This window comes from Triticum urartu, chromosome 3A, assembly GCF_056163025.1.
Source record: "Triticum urartu cultivar PI428250 chromosome 3A, HENAU_Tu73, whole genome shotgun sequence".
Taxonomy (NCBI): domain Eukaryota; kingdom Viridiplantae; phylum Streptophyta; class Magnoliopsida; order Poales; family Poaceae; genus Triticum; species Triticum urartu.
The window spans coordinates 72,341,993-72,357,211 of record NC_141875.1 but is presented as its reverse complement, the minus strand read 5'-3'; positions in this window follow the sequence as shown (position 1 = coordinate 72,357,211).

Below are 15,219 nucleotides of genomic sequence, written 5' to 3'. Positions count from 1 at the left end.
TTCCCAAAAATCACATATATTCAAAATATCTCTGTCAGTTTTTATCCCGTCTGGACTCTGTTTGATATGGATTTACTGTGAAACAAAAAACATGCAACAAACAGGAACTGGCACTGGGCACTTTATCAATATGTTAGTCCCAAAAATAGTATAAAAAGTTGCCAAAAGTATATGAAAGTTGTAGAATATTGGCATGGAACAATCAAAAATTATAGATACGACGGAGACGTGTCAGACCCTCGTGGCCAGGTGGTGTGGCCCCCAGGTATGTTCACAGTGCCAATAATTCTTAAATATTCTAAAAAATCATATTGAATTTTCAGGACATTTGGAGAACTTTTATTTTCGGGGTATTTTTTATTGCAAGGATAATTCAGAAAACAGACAGAAAATACTATTCTGCTTTATTTAATCTCAATAACAGAAAGTAAAAACGAGGGTATAGAGAGCTGTGCTCTCTAACTTCGTCCATCTCATGCTCATCAATATGAATCCACTAACAATGTTGATCAAGTCTTGTTAACAAACTCTTTCCGAATAACATGAAATCAGAGAATTTTCGAATAACACTATGTTACCTCAACGGGGATATGCATGTCCCCAATACTAAGAATATCATATTTCTTCTTGATAGTAGGAAGAGGAAATTCAAAACCTCCAATAATAATTGTTGAAGTTTTTCCAATAGAATTTATACTATGGACTTGAGGTTGTTTCCTCGGAAAGTGTACCGTATGCTCATTACCATTAACATGAAAAGTGACATTGCCTTTGTGGCAATCAATAACAGCCCCTACAGTATGCAAAAAGGGTGTACCAAGAACAATAGACATACTATCGTCCTCGGGAATATCAAGAATAACAAAGTCCATTAAAATAGTAACGTTTGCAACCACAACAGGCACATCCTCACAAATACCGACAGGTATAGCAATTGATTTATCAGCCATTTGCAAACATATTTCAGTAGGTGTCAACTTATTCAAATCAAGTCTACGATATAAATAGAGAGGCATAACACTAACACCGGCTCCGAGATCACATAAAGCAGTTTTAACATAGTTTGTTTTAATGGAGCATGGTATAGTTGGTACTCCTGGATCTCCAAGTTTCTTTGGTATTCCACCTTTACAAGTATAATTAGCAAGCATGGTGGAAATTTCAGCTTCCGGTATCTTTCTTTTATTTGTAACAACGTCTTTCATATACTTAGCATAAGGATTCATTTTAAGCATATCAGTCAAACGCATACGCAAAAATATAGGTCTAATCATTTCGGCAAAGCGCTCAAAATCCTCATCATCCTTTTTCTTGGATGGTTTAGGAGGAAAAGGCATGGGTTTCTGAACCCATGGTTCTCTTTCTTTCCCGTGCTTCCTGGCAACAAGGTCTCTCTTATCATAACGTTGCTTGTTTGATTGTGGGTTATCAAGATCAACAACAGGTTCAATCTGTACATCATTGTCATTGCTAGGTTGAGCATCGACATGAACATCATCATTAACACTATAACTAGGTTCATGTTCATTACTAGATTGTGTTTCAACATCAGAAATAGAAATATCATTGGGATTCTCAGGTATGTCAACAACAGGTTCACTAGAAGCATGCAAAGTCCTATCATTTTTCACTAGTCAACACATTGTTTAATAGAATTTCAGCTTCATCCGATCTTCTTTCCCTGAAAACACAACCAGCACAACTATCCAGGTGGTCTGTGAAAGCATCAGTTAGTCCATTATAAAAGATATCAACTATTTCGTTTTTCTTGAGAGGACGATCACGCAAAGCATTAAGTAATTGGAGAAGCCTCCCCCAAGCTTGTGGGAGACCCTCTTCTTCAATTTGCACAAAATTATATATTTCCCTTAAGGCAGCTTGTTTCTTATGAGCGGGGAAATATTTAGCAGAGAAGTAATAAATCATATCCTGGAGACTACGCACACAACCAGGATCAAGATAATTAAACCATGTTTTAGCATCACCCTTTAATGAGAACGGAAACAACTTAAGGATAAAGTAATAGCGAGTTTTCTCATCATTAGTGAACAGGGTGGCTATATCATTTAATTTAGTAAGATGTGCCACAACAGTTTCAGATTCATAGCCATAAAAAGGATCAGAGTCAACCAAAGTAATTAACTCAGGATCGACAGAGAAATCATAATCCTTATCAGAGATACAGATAGGTGAAGTAGCAAAATCTGGGTCATATTTCGTTCTAGCATTCAAGGATTTTTCTTTCAGCTTAGCTAACAGTTTCTTAAGATCATATCTATCATTGCAAGCTAAAAAGTCCCTAGCAGTTTCTTCATCCATAACATAACCCTCAGGCACAATAGGCAATTCATATCTAGGGGGAGAATCTTCATCATCACTTTCATCAATATTATCGGTTTCAATAATTTCATTCTCTCGAGCCCTAGCAAGTTGTTCATCAAGAAATTCACCTAGTGGCATAGTAGTATCAAGCATAGAAGTAGTTTCATCATAGATATCATGCAAAGTAGAAGTGGCATCATCTATAACATGCGACCTATCAGAATCAATAGCATGTGTAGGTGTCGCAAGTTTACTCAAAACAGAAGGTGAATCAAGTGCAGAGCTAGATGGCAGTTCCTTACCTCCCCTCGTAGTTGAGGGGAAAATCTTTGTTCTTTCATCTTTCAAGTTCTTCATAGTGATCAACAGAAATAAATCCCAAGCGACTCAAAGAATAGAGCTATCCTCCCCCGCAACGGCGCCAGAAAATAGTCTTGATAACCCACAAGTATAGGGGATCACAATAGTTTTCGAGGGTAGAGTATTCAACCCAAATTTATTGATTCGACACAAGGGAAGCCAAAGAATATTCTCAAGTATTAACAGTTGAGTTGTCAATTCAACCGCACCTGAAAGACATCATATCTGCAGCAAAGTATTTAGTAGCAAAGTAATATGATAGTAGCGGTAATGGTAGCAAAAGTAACAGTAGCAGTTTTGTAGTAATTTTAACAGTGGCAACGATAAAGTAACTAAGCAAAGATCTATATGTGAAAAGCTCGTAGGAAATGGATCAGTGATGGATAATTATGTCGGATGCGATTCCTCATGCAACAGTTATAACATAGGGTGACACAGAACAAGCTCCAGTTCATCAATGTAATGTAGGCATGTATTCCGAATATAGTCATACGTTGTTATGGAAAAGAACTTGCATGGCATCTTTTGTCCTACTCTCCTGTGGTAGCAGGGTCCTATGGGAAACTAAGGGATATTAAGGCCTCCTTTTAATAGAGTACCGGACCAAAGCATTAAGACCTAATGAATACATGAACTCCTCAAACTACGGTCATCGCCGGTAAGTATCCCGATTATTGTCACTTCGGGGTTAACGGATCATAACACATAATAGGTGACTATAGACTTGCAAGATAGGATCAAGAACTCACATATATTCATGAAAACATTATAGGTTCAGTTCTGAAATCATGGCACTCGGGCCCTAGTGACAAGCATTAGGCATAGCAAAGTCATAGCAACATCAATCTAAGAACATAATGGATACTAGGGATCAAACCCTAACAAAACTAAGTCGATTACATGGTAAATCTCATCCAACCCATCACCGTCTAGAAAGCCTACAATGGAATTACTCACGCACGGCGGTGAGCATCATGAAACTAGTGATGGGGGAAGGTTGATGATGATGATGGCGACGGATTCCCCTCTCCGGAGCCTCGAACGGACTCCAGATCAGCCCTCCCGAGAGAGATTGGGGCTTGGTGACGGCTTCGTATCATAAAACGCGATGAATCCTTCTTTCCGATTTTTTTTCTCCTCGAACATGAATATATAGAGTTGGAGTTGAGGTCGGTGGAGCATCAGGGGGCCCACGAGGCAGGGGGCGCGCCCCCACCCTCGTGGATAGGGTGTGGGCCCCCTTGCGTTGTTTCTTTCGCCAGTATTTTTCATATATTCCAAAAATATTCTCCATGAAGTTTCAGGTCATTCCGAGAACTTTTATTTCTGCACAAAAATAACACCATGGCAATTCTGCTGAAAACAGCGTCTGTCCGGGTTAGTTCCATTCAAATCATGCAAGTTAGAGTCCAAGGCAAGGTCAAAAGTGTTTGGAAAAGTAGATACGATGGAGACGTATCATTGCGCGAGTCCACAGAGGGCTTCACCCATGAAGGGTCAACGAAGAAGCAACCTTGTCTATCCCACCATGGCCATCGCCCACGAAGGACTTGCCTCACTAGGGTAGATCTTCACAGGCGATCTCCTTGCCCGTACAAACTCCTTAGTTCAACTCCACAATCTTGACGGAGGCTCCCAAGTGACAACTAACCAATCTAGGATACACCACTCTCCAAAAGGTAATAGACGGTGTGTTGATGATGAACTCCTTGCTCTTGTGCTTCAAATGATAGTCTCCCCAACACTCAACTCTTTCTCTCTCAGATTTGGATTAGGTGGAAAGATGATTTGAGTGGGAAGCAACTTGGGAAGGCTAGAGATCAAGATTCAAATGGTTGGAATGGAATCTTGGTCTCAACACATGAGTAGGAGGTTCTCTCTCAGAAAATGAATGCTGAAATGTAGGCACGTTCTGATGGCTCTCCTTTCTAATGAAGGAAGGGTGGAGGGGTATATATAGCCTCCACACAAAATCTAACAGTTACACACAATTTACCAAACTCAGTGGGACCAGTTCAGAAAACTCGGTCGGACTGATTCAGTTCAAAATGTGAACATTAGGCTTTTCGGCGGGACCGATACGATCAACTCGGTGGGACCGATGTGCTAGCGTTAGGATGAAACCTCATCTCGATTTGACCAATTACAAAAAATCAGTGGGACCGATTTTGCTAATAAGCAAAATAGAGAGTTGGTTAAGCAAACTTGGTTGGACCGATTGCATATCTTGGTGAGACTGAAATAATTGCAACAGGAAACAGAGAATTTGCAAGCCCATCTCGGTGAGACCGAGATCCCATCGGTCACCCCGAATTGATTAGGGTTTCTGGCAGTGGCTATGCCAAGTGAACTCGGTGGCGCCAGATAGAATATTTCGGTGGGGCCGAGTTTGACTTTTGGTTTGGGACATATGTGGATATGAGAAAGTGGTTGAGGGTTTTTGGAGCATATCACTAAGCATTTTGAGCAAGCAAGCCATTAAGCAACACCTCATCCCCTTTTAATAGTATTGGCTTTCCTATGGACTCAATGTGATCTTAGATCACTAAAATGAAAATGTAGAGTCTTGAGCTTTTGAGCTTGAGCCAATCCTTTGTTCTTAGCATCTTGTGGGGGTTCCATATCCTCTTGTCCACGCCGCTCCATTTGTTGAACTTATCTGAAATATACTAGATAAAAATATTAGTTCAACGAGAGATATGTTGACATTAATTACCAAAACCACCCATGGAGCACTTGTGCTTTCAGTTGTTAATAAGACCTGATCAACCATATTAATGGATCATTTTTGAGAGGTATGAATACTACTGGAATCAAGATCTTTGTCGTCAGCCAGCTGATGGCAAAGAAGGTCTTTGCCATCAGCTTATAGAAAATTGACGGCAAAGAAAGAGCTGACGGCAATGATCATGTTTGTCGTGAGCAAGCTCTTTGTCGTCCGCTAGCGGACAACATAGAAGCTTTGTTGTCTACAAGAAGACGACAAAGAGGGAGGGTGGCCCACTAACGAGTACCACATAACGACCACTTTCTTTGCCGTCTGCTAGCGGACGGCAAATATTCTTTGTTGTCTGCTAGCAGACGGCAAAGAGAACGACAGCTAACGGCTATGTTTGTCTCACCCCACCTCCCACTCGCCATCTCTCTTTATCTCACTCCACCGTGCAGACCCCGACCCTAACCGCCGCCGCCGCTCCCGCCCCTGAAGCCCTTGCCGCCCGCTGCGCCAGTCCACCAGCCTCCACCTCGCGGTCCGCTATGCCCTCGCGGCCCTTGCAACCACTGCCCCGCCGCCCTCGCCACCCCGCAGTCTCTCACTTCACCCCCCAACGCCCTCGCTGCCCTGCCGCCCCGACAACCAGGTGCCCCGACGCCCACGAGGCCCTCGCCTCCCCACCACCCCCGCCGGCCCGGCGCAACACCGCCTCGCCAACTAGGCACCTTGCCGTCCCGACGCCCTAGCCGCCCCGATGATACGTCCATTTTGCATCATGCTTTTATATCGATCTTTATTGCATTATGGGCTGTTATCACACATTATGTCACAATACTTATGCCTTTTCTCTCTTATTTTCCAAGGTTTACATGAAGAGGGAGAATGCCAGCAGCTCGAATCTTGGGATGGAAAAGGAGAAAATATTAGAGACATATTCTGCACAACTCACAAAGTCCAGAAACTCCACGAAAGTCAGTTTTGGATATATTAAAAATATTGGGCGAAGAAAGCACCAGAGGGGGGCCACCCACTCTCCACGAGGGTGGAGGGCGTGCCCTACCCCCTGGGCGCGCCCCCTGCCTTGTGGGCCACCTGGAACTGGAAGCCCCCCGATGCCCATCTTCTGGTATAAGGTGTCTCTTGCCCTAGAAAAAATCATAAGGAAGCTTTCGGGACGAAGCGCCGCCGTCTCGAGGCGGAATGAATCTAGGGCTCCGGCGGAGCTGTTCTGCTAGGGAAACATCCCTCTGGGAGGGGGAAATCATCACAATCGTCATCACCATCGATCCTGTCATTGGGAGGGGGTTAATATACTTCAACATCTTCACCAACACCATCTCCTATCAAACCCTAGTTCATCTCTTGTATCTGATCTTTGTCTCAAAACCTCAGATTGGTACATGTGGGTTGCTAGTAGTGTTGATTACTCCTTGTAGTTGATGCTAGTTGGTTTATTCGATGGAAGATTATATGTTCATATCCTTTATGCACATTAATGCCCCTCTGATTTTGAACATGAATATGATTTGTGAGTAGTTACGTTTGTTCCTGAGGACATGGTAGAAGTCTTGTTATAAGTAGTCATGTGAATTTGGTATTCGTTCGATATTTTGATGAGATGTATGTTGCCTTTCCTCTAGTGGTGTTATGTGAACGTCGACTACATGACAGTTCACCATTGTTTGGGCATAGGGGAAGGCACTGGGAAGTAATAAGTAGATGATGGGTTGCTAGAGTGACAGAAGCTTAAACCCTAGTTTATGCGTTGCTTCATAGAGGGTTGATTTGGATCCATATGTTTTCATGCTATGGTTAGGTTTACCTTAATTCTTCTTTCATAGTTGCGGATGCTTGCGAGGGGGGTTAATCATAATTGGGATGCTTGTCCAAGGAAGGGCAGTACCCAAGCACCGGTCCACCCACATATCAAATTATCAAAGTAACGAACGTGAATCATATGAGCATGATGAAAACTAGCTTGACGATAATTCCCATGTGTCCTCGGGAGCGCTTTCCTTTATATAAGAGTTTGTCCAGGCTTGTCCTTTGCTACAAAAAGGATTGGGCCACCTCGATGAACCTTGTTTACTTTTTTGACTTGTTACCCATTACGAATTACCTTATCACAAAACTATCGGTTACCGATAATTTCAATGCTTGCAGAGAATACCTTACTGAAAATTGCTTGTCATTCCTTCTGCTCCTCGTTGGGTTCGACACTCTTACTTATCGAAAGGACTACGATAGATCCCCTATACTTGTGGGTCATCAAGACTCTTTTCTGGCGCCATTACTGCGGAGTGAAGCGCCTTTGGTAGGTGGAATTTGGTAAGGAAAAATTTATATAGTGTGCTGAAATTTACTGTCACTTGTTACTATGGAAAATAATCCTTTGAGGGCCTTGTTCGGGGTATCTTCACCCCGACCAGTAGAGCAAAGAGTTGCTCCTTAACCTACTAAACCCACTGAAAATGTTTACTTTGAAATTCCATCGAGTATGATAGAGAAACTGCAAGCTAATCCTTTTACAGGAGATGGAACATTACATCCCGATATGCACCTATTCTATGTGGATGAAGTTTGTGGATTATTTAAGCTTGCAGGTATGCCCGAGGATGTTATCAAGAAGAAGGTCTTCCCTTTATCTTTGAAGGGAAAGGCATTGACATGCTTTAGGCCATGTGATGATATTGGATCATGGAACTACAACCGATTGAAATTGGAATTTCATCAGAAGTTTTATCCTATGCATCTGGTTCATCATGATCATAATTATATATATAATTTTGGCCTCACGAAGGAGAAAGTATCGCTCAAGCTTGGGGGAGGCTTAAGTCAATGTTATATTCATGCCCCAATCATGAGCTCTCAAGAGAAATTATTATTCAAAAAAATTATTCTCGGCTTCTTGTACTGGTTCTTTTATGATGAAGACTATTGAATTTAGATGGAACTTATTGGAAAGAATTAAATGCAAATCTAAAGATTGGGAACTCGACGAAGGTAAGGAGTCAGGTATAACACCTAAGTTTGATTGTGTTAAATCTTGTATGGATACCGATGCTTTTTGTGAATTTAGCACTAAATATGGACTTTATTCTGAGATAGTACTTCTTTCTGTGAATCATTTGCTACTCATGTTGATCTCCCTAAGGAGAAGTGGTTTAAATATCATCCTCCCATTGAAGTAAAAGTAGTTGAACCTATTAAAGTTTAAGAAAAGACTATCACTTATAATGTTGATCCTATTGTTCCTACTGCTTATATTGAGAAACCACCTTTCCCTGTTAGAAAAAAGAATCATGCTAAAGCTTCAACTGTGGTTCGTAAGAGTAATGCTAGAACACCTACACCCTCTGAGAAAATTAAAGTTGAACCTAGTATTGCTATGGTTAAGGATCTCTTGGTCGATAATATTGATGGGCATGTTATTTACTTCTGTGATGAAGCTGCTAGAATTGCTAGACCCGATACTAAAAATAAACATACACCCGTTGTTGGCATGCCTGTTATTTCTGTCAAAATAGGAGATCACTGTTATCACGGCTTATGTGATATGGGTGCTAGTGTCAATGCAATACCTTATACTTTATGTAAAGAAATTATGCATGATATTGCACCTGCTGAATGTAAGAATAACAACTGTAAGTAGTTATCCTTAAGGGTTTACGGTGGAAGGGGAATTGCAAGAGGGATGGCACAAAGTATCGAGGGAACATCCGAGAGTATTGTCAGAATATTTCGTTGAAGCAGCCGATCATCCGTATTAAAGGGCTCTCCGGCAGGAAGTGGTAACGAGAACCTAGAGTTGGATTTTAGCAAAATCATTTAACCCGAATAGAAGAGATGTCAGAGCCCTAGAGTATAGGTCAAGGAGTAAAAGATCCTACAACCACCCGATGGCGACGTGTGCCCGTAAGACACACAATCAAGCTAGTAAAAGTTTTGCAATGCCTAGACTCGACTTTGGCCAAGGAGTTGGAAAGGTGGATTCCTACAGGCAATCGGCTCTGATACCAACTTGTGACGCCCCCGATTTAATCGTACACTAATCATACACGCAAACGTGTACGATCAAGATCAGGGACTCACGGGAAGATATCACAACACAACTCTACAAATAAAATAAGTCATACAAGCATCATATTACAAGCCAGGGGCCTCGAGGGCTCAAATACAAGAGCTCGATCATAGACGAGTCAGCGGAAGCAACAATATCTGAGTACAGACATAAGTTTAACCTTAAGAAGGCTAGCACAAACTGGGATACAGATTGAAAGAGGCGCAGGCCTCCTGCCTGGGATCCTCCTAAACTACTCCTGGTCGTCGTCAGCGGGCATCATGTAGTAGTAGGCACCTCCGGTGTAGTAGGAGCCATCGTCGAAGGTGGCGTCTGGCTCCTAGGCTCCAACATCTGGTTGCGACAACCAGGTAGAAGGGATAGGGGGAAAAGAGAGAGAAAGCAACCGTGAGTACTCATCCAAAGTACTCGCAAGCAAGGAGCTACACTACATATGCATGGGTATCAAATGGAATAAGGGTATCATATGTGGACTGAACTGCAGAATGCCAGAATAAGAGGGGGATAACTAATCCTTTCGAAGACTACGCTTCCGGCAGCCTCCGTCTTGCAACATGTAGAAGAGAGTAGACTGAAGTCCTCCAAGTAGCATCGCATAGCATAATCCTAACCGATGATCCTCCCCTCATCGCCCTGTGAGAGAGTGATCACCGGTTGTATCTGGCACTTGGAAGGGTGTGTTTTATTAAGTATCCGGTTCTAGTTGTCATAAGGTCAAGGTACAACTCCAAGTCGTCCTGTTACCGAAGATCACGGCTATTCGAATAGATTAACTTCCCTGCAGGGGTGCACCACATAACCCAACACGCTCGATCCCATTTGGCCGGACACACTTTCCTGGGTCATGCCCGGCCTCGGAAGATCAACACGCCGCAGCCCCACCTAGACCAACAGAGAGGTCAGCACGCCGGTCTAAACCTAAGCGCCCAAGGGTCTGGGCCCATCGCCCTTAGCACACCTGCACGTTGCGTGGGCGGCCGGAAGCAGACCTAGCCTAGTAGGCGTTCCAGTCCAATCCAGCGCGCGCCGCTCCGTTGCTGACGTCACGAAGGCTTTGGCTGATACCACGACGTCGAGTGCCCATAACTGTCCCCGCGTAGATGGTTAGTGCGTATAGGCCAGTAGCCAGACTCAGATCAAATACCAAGATCTCGTTAAACGTGTTAAGTATCTGCGAACGCCGACCAGGGCCAGGCCCACCTCTCTCCTAGGTGGTCTCAACCTGCCCTGTCGCTCCGCCTCAAAGTAACAGTCGGGGGCCGTCGGGAACCCAGGCCCACCACTACCTGGATGGAGCCACCTGCCCCTTCAGCCCCCATCTCCGAACAGTATCACAGGTAAGGTAACTATGTAAAGTATAATGTATATGCCCGTGATCACCTCCCGAACTGATCACGGCCCGATAGTATAGCATGGCAGACGGACAAGAGTGTAGGGCCACTGATGGAACACTAGCATCCTATACTAAGCAGTAGGATAGCAGGTAATGGTAACAATAGTAGTAGCAAGGACAGGCCATGCATCAGGATAGGAATAACGAAAAGCAGTAACATGTACACTACTCTAACGCAAGCATTATAAAGAAGAGTAGGCAATATCTGGTGATCAAAGGGGGGGCTTGCCTGGTTGCTCTAGCAAGAGAGAGGGGTCGTCAACACCGTAGTCGTACTGGGTAGAAGTGGCGTCGGTCTCGATGTCTAGCAAGAGAAGAGGGGGAAGAAACGATAAATATAATGCAAACAAATGCATGACGATGCATGACATGACAAAGCGTGATGCTAGGTGCCCTAACGCGGCACGAGGTGGTACCGGTGAAGGGGGAAACATCCGGGAAAGTATTCCCGGTGTTTCACGTTTTCGGACAGAGGAGCCGGAGGGGGAAAGTTGCGTTTTTGCTATGCTAGGGATGCGTGGCGGACGAACGGGTTGTGTATCCGGATTCGTCTCGTCGTTCTGAGCAACTTTCATGTACAAAGTTTTTTCATCTGAGCTACGGTTTATTTTATACTAATTTTAAAAGACTTAATTTCATTTTTAGGATTTATTTAATTATTTAAATTCAACAATATCCGGAACAGTGCATGCTGACGTCAGCATGACGTCAGCATGATGTCAGCAGTCAACAGAGGCGTTGACTGGTCAACTAACGTGTGGGTCCCATTCGTCATTGACTGATTAGTCTAATTAGGGTTTAATTAAACTATCTACTTAATTAGTTTAATTAAACATGATTAATTAAATTAATTAATTCATTAACTATTTTAATTTTTAATTAACTAATTTTTAATAAATTAATTAATTATATATTTATTTTTATTTCGTTTTTTATTATTATTAAAACGTTCCGGGGCTTGGGCCCCCATGTCATTGGCCCCAGGGGGCCTTGCGGGTTTCGGGCGCATGGCCGCGCGGTTGTCGCCCGAACGGGCGCGGGCGCAACGGTGCCCAGCACCCGCTCTTTCGGGCGCACCACAGGGGCGGGCGGAGCCGGCAGATCGCCGAAGCAGGGGGGTTGGTGACCACGGCGGGGCTCGCCGGGCGCCAACCGGGCGGAGGACGGGGATTGCGACGGCGCACGGGACAGGGGCGGACGGAGGGAGGAGCGGGCTCGGCAGGGGCTCCACTTCGACTGGAGCAGCGGCAGCGGCCAAGGGACGGCGCCGGCGTGGGCGCAGGGCGGCGACAGGGGGGCCGCGGGGCGCGGTGAGGGAGTGCGGTGAGCGGGCGCGGGGAGGGGCCAAAGGCGCGTGGGAGCGCGGCCAAGGCACGCACGAAGCGAAGCTCCGGCCATGGCGGCCTAACTCGGGCGGGGCTCCTACGGCAAGGAACTCGAAGGGGAGAGGCGGGGAATCGGCAGAGGGGCTCACCACGAGCCTGTAGAGGTGCTAAGTGGGCTCGGGGAGGGCTCGACGACGCGGCACCGGCGACGAAGAGGACGGCGGCGATGGCGTTCGGCGATGGGTCGGCGAGGCAGGCGTCGGGGTCGCCTGGGTCGGCGGCAACGCGGCGTTGGCATCACGGCGAGAAGGAGGCCGATGACGGAGCGAGGCGGCATCGGGGACGGGCACCGATGTCGGGGCGCGAGGCGCAGTCGTCGGGGGCGGATCCCCGATCCAGATCGAGGGGGAGTGGGAGGAGCGAGGGGGTGGTTCGACGGGGTCGGGCGATAGCAGGCGTCGGGGCGAGCGGCGTGCGCCCGAGGCAAGGGTGCGTGCGGGGGACTGCGGGGGTTCTCGCTCCTCTCTGTGTCTCCTCCTAGCGGCGCGAGGAGGGAGGATGGGATCGAACGGGAGGAGTGGGGGTAGTGCGGTCCATGCTAGGGTTTCGGGGGTTATGGGGGCGCCGGCTGGGCCGGCCTGGCTTGCCCAGTGGCCAGCTGGGCCGAGGCCCAGCGGGGGGGGAGGGGTTCTTTTCCCCTTTTTTGTTCTGTTTTCTATTTACTTCTTTTTTGCTTTTATTTTATTCTGGTATTCTTTTTTATAAATCACAAAACAAATTCCTAAATTAGTGTTTCAACACAATCCAATGTCACAAAAAAAACTTTTACCCTGAAATAAAATAGTTTAGCATTTTACAAATACCAAAGGCATTCAAATAATTGTTTTAGCTACTGTTTTGTTCATGTTTAAGTATTCAAACATTTTATAAAAGTTTGATTTCTACACCATAATTACCTGTGCATTATTTCACTCACACTAAACATTTTAGTTTTAATATTTGAAAACTTTTATTGTTTGTTAGATTTTGAAATTGAATTCGAATCGGTTTCGAACTAAATCGAGATTAGCAACAGTAACCATGGTGACGTGGCACCATTAGCGTGGGATCACTGTAGCTTAATTATCCGGGCGTCACAATTCTCCTCCACTACAAGAAATCTCGTCCTGAGATTTAAGAGGGGAGTAAGGGGAAAGTTCTTGTTACTATATTCTAACGAATCTTCTCGGTCTTGGTTGCTCTTCTCGAAGAGGTCGATCCATAGCATTGATGTCTTCATTCCTATGCATCAATGCATCATGATGAAGTTGTCGTCCTTCCTTAAGGATCTTACCGGACTTATGAAGGATAAGAGGGAGAAAACTCTATAAGGATGGATTCTAACAAAATTGAGCATCGGACGGTTAACTCAGGGGAAAAAGCATAAGTATCTCTCGAATTGAAACTTAAGAAGTTATCGAGAGCAAAGTAAGAAGGTACCATGAGTAGTTTCAAACGGATAGGAAATCGTTTGATGTCCGAAACAACATGCGAATCGGGTCCAGAGCAACGAGATTGAGTATTGCGTCTGATACCAGAATTGATGTTTTCTCGGAAGGTGGCTCGTGAGTCACATACGAGGCCAAGTGCAAGGAATTAACTTTGGAAACGGGGGGTATATAGGAGAGTCAGGTTTTGATCATGTGGAACTGTGGGTTATGGGCCCACAATGTGGGTTAAAAGTAGGAAGGGCGCTTTCATCATGCACGATCTTGATATGAAGGCATGTCAGAGAATAACCTACCAGTTATGTCGGTAACAATGTTGGTACCAAGGGCGAGGGACGAAGAGAACCATCTTCCTGCTTGTTAAACGAGGCAGACCAGTAGGCAAAGTTCTCGTCCATCAGTGGTTACCGGAATGTCATCAACAATAGTAACAGGTTCTTACTGACAGATTGGTACACCAAGGTGCTTACAAAAGCAGTGACTTATTACTGCTTAGATCATATAAATCCTAGAAAGGGTTTAAACAAACCAATGGAAAGGAAAATGTGTTTAAACACATATATCGGGGGTATATCCTTCCCAAGGACAAGCAGAGCATGATATACAAGACAGGATATAAAGTAGAAAACCTTTTAGGTAAGGGGGGAGGAATCTCATGATATTACCCATACAACGGTGTTAGGATAAATGATAAATAAAATTTAGCATCGTGCTTCAAATGTTCCTGTTGAAAATCGGAGTACCATTGACATGCTTCGAGATAGCATTGACAAGGTCATCAGGTGAAGATCAGACTTTGGAAACACAAAGGATCCATCAGGAATAACTTGTAGAATAAGTCTTACCATTTCCTCATGGAAGACTAGATAACCTTGCTAAAAGTAAACTATAACAATAGGTCCTCCGGCGAGGCGTGCTAGGCATGACTTCACCTTACCGGGTCATATAACGAGCAATGTTATAACTCTTGGAAATATGTTCCAACCATCATATCTGACCAAGATTCAGATCTGATTGGGGTCGGGATAACTCGGACTCAGGATGCCTGAGAAGGAAGGTGCAACACAAATTGTCGAGACGACATTGTAAGATTCTCGGGAATTGAACTGTGGAAGCAAGTTCAGAATCATGAGTTCATTATTAAATCAAGGATAGAATGAGGAGGTGGCTGATGGAATCAGCGACAATTCATCGAGATTAACAAAAGATGGATTTCCACAATTAAGTGAACAAGGAGATAACATTTGTCAGATCAAATGATATAAGGAAGTATGCTCACAGAAAACATACACAATTAAACATTGGTTGAAAGGTGCGCCCAAAATATGGGTTGGGTTGCACGACCAATGTCAGAATGGTGATTAAATAATCAATAGTCTAAGAACGAACGACCGATCATCCGTATTAAAGGGCTCTCCGGCAGGAAGTGGTAACGAGAACCTAGAGTTGGATTTTAGCAAAATCATTTAACCCGAATAGAAGAGATGTCAGAGCCCTAGAGTATAGGTCAAGGAGTAAAAGATCCTACAACCACC